Raw genomic sequence first — 10,696 nt, 5'->3', positions numbered from 1 at the left:
AGCTACGATCATTACACAGGCTTCAGAACAACGTGAATATAAGAGACCAGCGGCACGTCAACTTCAGCCTCTTTCACACAGCGATTCCGGTAAATACACGGATAATGTGTCCCACGATTTGTTCCGGAATTGTTTAATTTGATTCATTCACAGTTGTTTTCCAGGATCTGTGCGTGCTTTACACACAAAACATAAAGACATGTGACGTTTGGATGTGAGATGTGATGCGACGCGTACGTTTCACTAAACTGAAACTAACCTGAACAAACTGTGCTTCAGCGCTGATAGTGAGGAGCTGGCTCTGCCTGATGATCGCTGCTTCATTCCACTTTGCACGTAACATTATTTTTCGTTGTGACGAGTCGCTTGATAACGTGCATCATTACTACAACACTGCCTTTAGGTTCTGGCTTTGGTTCACACAGTTCCCGTAATTTTCCAGAATCAGTGCGCATTGTGAAAAGGGCTTTACTAAAGCAACAGTTATGTAGCTTACTGCATTCGGTGTTTGTAAAAGAAAAAACATTAATGATCATTCTAAAATATCCTGTTGAGTATCAGCTCTCTCTATTGCGCTGAGCTCGCTTACGCTAACAGCATACCGTAGTTACCTGTGATTGGCCTGGTTGTGTGTCACTCAGAAAACAACAGGCCAATCAGAAGAGAGGCTCATGAGTATTAATTAGATAGGCCAAAATCGACCTGTTTTTGACAGAGCTCCTAAAAAAGGAGCTGTAAAAATATATTGAGATGGATTTTGGCACTTATACCGCAAATATATATTCTTAAGGACATCAACAAATAAAATAAACCTCCAGAAATGTGTACGATATGGGACCTTTAAGACGCGTATTCTTTATGGGAAGAAACCCTTTAACGTGCAACTGAGAGCTTTATGTTAATATTTTGTATGCTAAGGTGTGTACTGGTCCTCCAGTGTTTTACATTAAGCATTTTAGACTGTATTTCTTAATACTTAAGTCCAAGTTCAAAATAAAGCTGTATGAACCACTGCACGCTGTAAAGTAAACAGGACGTGTTTGTCCTAACTCAACTGGTTTTGCCAGAGAACGCCGACAGTTTTGGGGGGAACGCAAAAAAATAAATAAAAAAAAATCGAAAAATAATTTATTTTTCCACCCTGATTTTTTTTTCCACCACCCCGATTTTTTGTTCTACCCACACCCCGAGTTTCTTTTCCACCACCATGACCTTTTAGGGGCTCAATACTATGATACGTTTATGCAAGAACGCTCAAATATTAAATATAATATGAAGTAGGCCTACAGTGCCTCGTTATGGATGGGTGAGAACTGCAGTAATCATCTCCCAGAAAAAAATAAAAATAAAAAAATCACTCCTGGTCTACATAAGGGTCTATTAAGGGCTTATAAAATTCCATTTATTGTAGTTTCTGATCACGAACTTCATGCGGCCATCAGCAAACAACAAACTGCTCACCTGGAGGCTGCATTTATTGTTGCGGGGGATTTTAATCACTCAAACTTAAAGGCAGTGCTCCCCAAATTTCATCAAAACGTTTTCTGCCACACCAAAGGAAACAAAACTTTAGACCATGTTATACACAAACATGGCATACTGTGACCCCCCCCCCCCCCCCCCTTCCTGCTGAAAGCACACAACACTGCCTTCAGATCAGGTGATGCACAGGCCTACAGCACTTCCAGGGCAAATCTCAGATTCAGATTCCTTTTATTTGTCATTTTCATGGTGTACATAAAAACGAAATTGTGTTTCACACATCCACTACTCAGTAATTCAGTGAAATAGTAACCAATAAAAAGAGCACAATTTAAGTATCAGTAGAAATATACTAAAACACACTAAAAAGAATAAAAGAATAAAATAATTAGTTCAAATCACATTCTCTGGTTAAGCAGTCTAATAGCTTTGGGGAAAAAGCTATTTAGTAGCCTACCAGTTCTTGCCCTGATACTTCTGTATCTTTTACCAGACTGAAGGAGTATGGAAATGTCACGTGAGAAATGAGTAAAGTCCTTAACAATACTATTTGCTCTATGCACACACCGCTCTGTGTAAATGTCCTGAATACGTGGCAATGAAGCACCAATTATTTTTTCAGCAGTTCTCACAACCCTGTTCAGTTTATGTCTCTCCTCTGCCGTACTGTTTCCAAACCAGCAAGAGATGCAATATGTGAGATTGCTTTCAATGGTGCCTCTATAGAACATGGTCAAAGCTGGAATAGGGAGATCCACCTTCTTCAGTCTACGGAGAGAATGAAGACGCTGTTGGGCCCTCTTGATTATAGCTGTTGTGTTGTCACTAGAGGTTAGCTCATTGGTTAGATGGACCCCCAGGAACTTGACATTGTGTACTATATCCACCTCAGAACCGCTAATGGTAAGTGGGAGATGGTGCCGACGACTAGTCCTCCTGAAGTCGACAACCATCTCCTTAGTTTTTTTGGTGTTAAGGACAAGGTTGTGTGTTTTACACCATACTGTCAACTGTTCCACCTCCTCTCTGTAGGCCGACTCATCATTATCAGTGGTGAGGCCAACAACTGTAGTGTCGTCAGCGAACTTTAAAATATGATTGGTGGTAAAACTAGCAGAACAGTCATGTGTCAACAAAGTAAACAGTAAAGGGCTAAGTACACACCCTTGTGGTGATCCCATGCTCACTGTGGTTGTCTTAGATATTTTGTTACCTATTCTGACTGTCTGCCGCCACTCCGCCAAAAAGTCCAAGATCCATCTACACATGCCAAGATCCACTCCCAGCAATAGCAACTTTTCAATCAGTTGTTGTGGCAAAATTGTATTAAAAGCCGAGCTAAAATCAATGAATAAAATTCTTACATAAGTGTTCCTGTTTTCCAAATGTGTGAAACAGGTGAAGCAGGGTAGATAGAGCATCCTCTGTTGATCGGTTTGCTCTGTATGCGAACTGCAATGGGTCCAAACTGGTTGGGAGACATGATTTGATGTGGTTCATAACAAGCTGCTCAAAGCATTTCATAACTATTGGAGTCAGGGCTACAGGACGATAATCATTCATGGTGGCTGGTTTGGACGTCTTGGGCAGAGGTATTATAGTCGCGCTTTTAAAACAGATGGGCACTCTGGCTTGGCTGAGGGAGATGTTAAATATATCTGTGAAGACATCCTTCAGCTGTTCTGCACATTTCTTCAGCACACAACCTGGGATGTGATCTGGACCAACCGCCTTTCGAGGGTTGATTTTAGAGAAAATCCTCTTCACGCTGTCTGACACCAGCTGGAATGCCTGGTTGATGGGAGGCAGCACCTGCCTTTGTGCTAGTTTATCATCTGTAATCTCAAACCGAGAGAAAAAGGTGTTAAGATTATCTGGTAGAGAGGGATCATTTTCTGTTATCCGGACAGTAGGCTTATAGCCTATAGCTGTCTGAAATCCCTTCCATAACCGCCTTGTGTCCCTGGTGTCGTTAAAATTACTTGACAACTTTTTTCCATACTCTCTTTTAGCCTCTCGAATTGCTCTCTTTAGATAATTTCTTGTTAAATTGTACGCTTCAATATCACCAGATCTAAATGCAGCATCCCGAAGCCTTAGCAATGATCGAACCTTTGATGTGAGCCAAGACTTATCAGTTGGACGCAGCTTGACAGTTTTTATAACAGTCACATCATCAATGCATTTGCTAGTAAATCCCAACACAGTCTCTGTATATTCCTCTAAGTTTATACAGTCCCCAGATGTTGCTGCTTCCTTAAAAAAGTCCCATTGTGTACACTCAAAGCAGCCCTGTAAAGATGAGAAAGCCTCCTGTGGCCACACTCTAATTTCCTTGACCACTGGTGGCTCTGAAGAGGGGCATCAAAAAGGCCAAGCACTGCTACAAACTAAAGCTTGAGGAGCACTTTTCTAACTCTGACCCTCGACGCATGAGGCAGGGCATTCAGGCCATCACCGACTACAAACCCAGCTATTCCACCCCCACAGCCATTAATGTCTTCTTCCTGAACGAGCTTAATGACTTTTATGCTCGCTTTGAGAGAGACAATACAGACACTGCCACCAAAATCACTCCCTCAACCGACCACTCACCCATCACACTTGCCTCTTCAGACGTCTACACCACACTGAGCCGGGTCAATGCGCACAAGGCTTCTGGACCAGACGGTGCTCCTGGACGCATACTGAGGGCATGTGCAGAGCAGCTTGCTGGGGTATTCACAGACATTTTTAACATGTCGCTTGCCCAAGCAGCTGTACCAGCATGTTTTAAATCCACCTCCATTGTGCCAGTGCCGAAATACTCCAACCCAACATCCCTGAACGACTACCGCCCTGTAGCACTCACACCCATCATTATGAAGTGTTTCTTGCGGCAGGTCCTCTCACACCTCAAGGCTCTCTCCAATCCTCACTGGACCCACACCAGTTTGCCTACCGTGGCAAAAAGGAGCACAGATGAGGCAGTCTCCATAGCGCTACACTCTGTACTCACACACCTGGACAATACAAACACTTATGCACGAATGTTGTTTGTTGATTTTAGCTCAGCATTCAACACTGTCAGACCCTCACTAAACTTAGAGACCTGGACGTTAACACCTCACTTTGCAACTGGGTTATGGATTTTCCGACTAACAGACCTCAGCATGTTAGATCAGGTGACATCCATTCCACTACTGTCACACTCAACACTGGTGTACCACCTCCTGTGTGCTGAGCCCCTTCCTCTACTCCCTCTTCACCCACAACTGCAGGCCAGTGTATGGATCTAACACCATCATCAAGTTTGCAGACGACACTACGGAGATCGGTCTCATCAGCAACAACGGAGAGACTGCCTATAGGGAGGAGATTCAGCACCTGGCCACGTGGTGCACAGACAATAATCTGCTCCTTAACACCACCAAGACCAAGGAGCTCATTGTGGACTTTAGGAAGGGAAGAAGAGGTTCACACGAACCCGTCCACATGGATGGCTGTTGAGCCTGTTTCTTCCTTCAAGTTCCTGGGGACCCACATTTCACAGGACCTATCCTGGACCACCAACACCTCCAGCCTGGTCAAGAAGGCTCACCAGCGCCTCTTCTTCTTGAGAACACTTAAGAAGAACCAGCTGTCCTCAGCCATCCTGGTGAACTTCTATCGCTGCACAATAGAAAGCATCCTAACAACTGTGTCACAGTCTGGTACGGAAGCTGCTCTGTTGCGGAGTGTAAGGCACTGCAGCGGGTGGTGAAAACTGCCCAGCGCATTATAAGGACTCCACTTCCAACCATTGAGGACATTCAGAAGAAGCACTGTCTGCGTCGAACACGCAGTATTCTTAAGGATTCCTCTCACCCCGAACACAAACTGTTTTCTCTCTTGCCTTCCGGCAGGCGCTTCATAAGCCCAAAGACTAGAACCAGCAGACTGAGGAACAGCTTCTTTCCCAGAGCTGTCTCCTTATTGAACTCTGCACCCCACTGACACCTTTGCCCCCCCCCACCCCCCAACCCACACACCCCTACACTCTCCCCATTACCATTGCACTACTTAATCTGTTTCACTACACTGTACATTGTAAATGCACATTTCCATTGCACATATACATTTTGTAAATTTTTGATAAATGTATCTATACATTTGTAAATTATTATTTGTTAATTCCTGCTTTAGTAATCAGCTACCTGTATATAATGTTCATATCAATCTGCAATTCCTGATTATAGTTAATAGCAACCTGTATACTATGCTCCTCTAATTGTACATTCTAATTGTTAATAGCACCTATAAATTATGTCCACAATACTTTCATCTGTAAATAATTTCCATAGTTTCTCCCTGTACATATCTCCCATAAGTGCACTTTTAACTTGTAAATTATACCTATATCCTGCACTTGCTGCTTATTGCACTCCTGGTTAGACCTAAACTGCATTTCGTTGCCTTGTACTTGTACATGTGTAATGACAATAAAGTTTAATCTAATCTAATCTAATCTAAACACACAGCTATACAGTATACTTTAAAACAATGTGCACAAATAGATGAAACACATTTAGACATTCAGAAAAACACTCCCCTCCCTCCACACACAGCTCTCATAGAACACGAAACGAGCCAAAATGCTTTACATTTAAACATTGACTGTCAGTCTTTATCGCCTGTTTCTTGTGGTTTCTCATTAAAATCCATAAAAGTAAATGGTTTACATTACATCGCTAATGTCATAGAATAGCATAGTTTAATAATAGCGGGGCTTCTGCTGTATCTTTGACTGGTTTGCCAAGCTTTAATAAACAATCTAAACTGATAAATAACAGATTGGAGATTAAAATAATAGCAGATGTGTCTTTGTCTTTAAATGAATACTAAAAACTAAGATGAAAAATTTACTTCAGACAAAAATTTACTTTTACTATGGTAACCATGCTTAAAAAAAAACAGCATATGCTGGTTAGGTTTGTTTTGGTGCTGGGATGCTGGTTTTAGCTGGTTTATGCTGGTCTTTTGCTGGTTTATGCTGGTCCTTGACCACCAACATGACCAGCATAAACCAGCAAAAGACCAACATTAACCAGCTACGGACCAGCATAAAACAGCAAAGAACCAGCATCCCAGCACCAAAACATACCTTACCAGCATATGCGTTAGTTTATGCCCCTCGCTCCCCTATGACACAATGTTGTAGTTATACACAGAAACATAAGTGCAAATAAAATTGTGAGAGAAATACCACAAAATAGACACAAAGGAAGTCAAGACTGTCCTCTTGCCAAATACCACCAACCTAATCTGACTTCTTGTTCACTAAAGGACAACACTGGTGGGGATAATTGCAGGAGAGCATATTTCTCTGCTCCACCTAACTGTAATCCAGGTGCACAAGGTTCCAGCTATTTCCTCTCTAAAAGAGGAGTAAGCGGAAATGCAGATAATTTTGCCTTTGAGCTCAGTGGCGAGTCAGATGGTTACATGGTTACTCGAGACAGCAGTGTAAGAGATCAAATCCAGTTGCTTCTTTAATTATGTGTCATTTTAACCTTTAAGTATGGTTCCCTGACTAGTTTATTATTCACATCCTCGGGGTCAAGGAGTCACGGTCTATTCTTGCACCAACATCAAGGGTGCACTGAAGATAATTCTTCCACACTGAACAATAAAAGACTGGTTTACAATACAGTAAACCCCTTTTCATATCTTTCTCTATAAAAAATGTTATGCCAATATTAAGAAATGGCATTCTTAACAGTAAATTAACTAGAAACAGGGAATGGTTCAAGGAAAATCCCACTTCTAGAACGATAAGACTGAAAAGGTTGCAGTGTCTCAAATGGTGAGGGCAACACTTTGACAAAGTTGTATATTGTATAGTTTGTTTTGTACCTCTACTCAATATTCCACGTTCTCTGGATTGTCTAGTCACTAGACCAGCCGCTGTCCTGTAGACCAACACTACAAACAAAGTACTGAAAGAGATTTCAGCTGGTAGCAAAGTTTAAAGTGCCCCTATTATGGGTTTTTGAAAATTACCTTTCATGCAGTGTGTAACACAGCTCTAAGTGAATGGACATCCTGCAAAGTTTAAAATCTGAAAGTGTGCCATGTATAAAGTCATTGTCCCTCAAAAAAAAAAAAAAAAAAAAAAAGGTGGCTCTGAATCAGAAATGAGTCATTTTTAAAATGAATCCCAAGCTGTTTTAAAGGTGCCATTGAATGCATTGATACAATATTTTAAATTGTTGTTAAATTGTTCTCTGATATCTACATAGAAGGTATATGGCATAGGAACGGGCAGAACCGGTTTTACAGGTCCATTTACAACCTTAGGATTTGTCCCTAGAATGAAATGGTCTGTTTTTACCTTATTTGGAAGGTTTGTGAATATTAATGATGAGCTCTGCTCTGATTGGCTGTCTCACAATGCGCCTCATCTCAATAGCTGGCACATGGAGGAAAATATATATTCAATTACGAAGCTCTAGCCACTTTTAATTTGCGGTTTGTTGTTATTATTCAACTATGCCAGGGTAAATGTAACCCCTCACACCCGGGTCCTACCGCACCCACTCTAAGCGGGTCTCGAACTCCGGTCTCCAGCACGGGAGGCGTACACACTAACAAGGAGGCTAAAGACTGCAACCTCTAGCATCTGTCGCTAGTGCGTCTCTTGAGATCGGGGAGTGAGGTTTACCTGCACAGCACCTACTAGCTGGCCTCCGTTACATAAATACAGTTTTCCATTCTATGGCATCTTTAAGTTTACGTCAACATAAAACATTAGCATATTGCCTGCCTACTTGTTGCACATGCTGACTCTTCTAACAAAATCACCTTACATTACTGCAGAAATACCGACCCAGTGTTTACAAAGTGAACAAGGAGTGTCAATCACCCTTTACAAAAAAAAAAAAAAAAAAAAAGAATAAATAAATAAAAACCTATGCAGGACAATTTTGAAGTTGGAAAAGAACATGAAATACCCTAACTGTCTTGAACCGAAGTGCACTGAGTATCACAGAAATAGACAAGATGAGCATTGTATAAACGTTATTTTTTTTTAAGAAAATTACAGATTGTTTCACTAGATAAGACCCTACACTGTGTGTAGTATAGTTTGTATATTTTATTTTATTGTGGTTGTTTTCTTTCTATTGATTTATTCAGATTTTATTTAGATTTATTCCATTTTATTTAACTTAATTTTATCTGTTTTGTGTTTTTGTGTTTTGTGTGTTATGGCAGTCACTACGTAAGCAATTTCCTGCGGGATCAATAAAGTTTTCTGAATCTGATTCTGATTCCTCAGCTGGAATCGTTTAGAGCCATTTGAAGCTGCATTAAAACTGCAATTTGGACCTTCAACCCATTGGCCACCATTGAAGTCTACTATGCAGTGTTAATTTCGTTGACGAATAATTTTCGTCATAATTTTCGTCAACGACATTTTTTCACAGACGATGACGAAACGAAAACTCGTTTTGAATGACAAAAACTATGACAAAAATGTATTGACAATTTTGTCCACGAATAAAAACGAGATGAAAAGGTTGGGGAGGGACGGTTTCGGAAGAGTTTCATAATCAGAACGAATCTGCTGCGTGGTAGGGTAGTAGGTTTTCTGAGCGCCTCTCGCACAGCACACAAGTAAGTTTCGCGTCTCATGAAAGGAGAAATACACAAAAAATTATGTCGAATTACCCGTGTTGATGAGTATTAATTTAAACACAATCGGTTACATCTATGATCAGATGTGCATCAGTACATTGAATCTGTGCGTTCGGTTTTAAAGGGACCACAGCATAATTTACTTGCTGTCTGTGGCATTGATGTTAATCAAACAACAAAAAAAAAGATAGAAAATCACTCACTGCTCTTGACTGAGTCACTTTAGTATCCCTAATAAAGATTAATCTAAATTTATTTATATAAATAAATGTGTGCTTGAAAGAATGAAGAATGTGGTAAACAAGTTGTTATAAAGAATGCATAATTAGCCTATTTGTTCTTGTTTCTTTATGAGAAGTGGTTTTATTTCATTTTAATTTAAAAGCATGTTGCATATCACAGCAGTTAAATCTGTGTCTATCATGATAAAACCTTAATATGAAACGTTTAATAAATGCATTACACTCTATATCTAAACCCATTAGATTTTAGCCTACTAAATTTATTGTAGATTTAGTCGACTAAAACTAGACTAAAACTAAAAACAATTCAGATGACTAAAATATGACTAAAACTAAATGGCATTTTAGTCAAAAGACTATGACTAAAACTAAATCAAAATTTGCTGTCAAAATTAACACTGCTACTTGGGAGAAAAATCCTGGAATATTTTCCTCAAAAAACTTAACTTCTTTGCGACTGAAGAAAGACATGAATGAAAGACATGGGGGTGAGTAGATTATCAGGAATTTATTTTTTATTTTGAAAGTAAAATGAACCTTTAAAAAAACTGTTGCTCTTGTGTACTCTGTAGCATGCAAAATATGCATTTCGTTTTGTGTGTTGTGTTTGCTCCACACAGTTTTTAGGTCTCTGGCTAACTGGCTAACAGAAATATCTGTTCGCTCGCAATTGTTTTGAAATGTGTCGATGAATAGTGAATGTTTGTCAGTGTTATTACTTGGAGTTATGATAAAGAATAGAGCAATACGTTGGGGTACAAACTGCAGTGCTTTATTAATACATTTCTGTGTTGGGCAAATGCATATGGCTGTTTGGGTGTTTAATGTAATGGTGATGGCTGTTCCGTTTCTGACATGCGCTGCATGAAGAAGTAGACCAATCACAACAGACTGGGTCATCGGAACAATCACTGCAGAAATTGTTTGTTTGGGTGTTGTTGAGCAAATAAGATAAAAATAAATGCATATTATAAGACTTTTTTTTTTTTTTTTTTTACCTTGCATGCATATCAGCCTGTTGGGTTAAATTAATCTATAACATCATTTTGAGATGGCATACTAAATAAATGAATAATGAATGGTTGAACACAGGTCAAAATTATTGCGCAACTGACTTTAGAACTAAAGCTAACTGATACAAATTGTAAACTTTTGGAAAACCTTTGTGGGCTAATGAAATTCATTTTTAGGTAAATCAGTTTAGAAGTTTATCAACTCAGCCTTTTTATTTTGGAATGGAACTATTCCCTTCACTGGTTTTGTTCCATCAACATGTCACATTTCATTCATCTCCTTCGTCATTTTCTTCTAAGCCT

Source organism: Garra rufa, chromosome 3, assembly GCF_049309525.1.
Source record: "Garra rufa chromosome 3, GarRuf1.0, whole genome shotgun sequence".
Taxonomy (NCBI): domain Eukaryota; kingdom Metazoa; phylum Chordata; class Actinopteri; order Cypriniformes; family Cyprinidae; genus Garra; species Garra rufa.
This window is presented reverse-complemented; position numbering follows the sequence as displayed.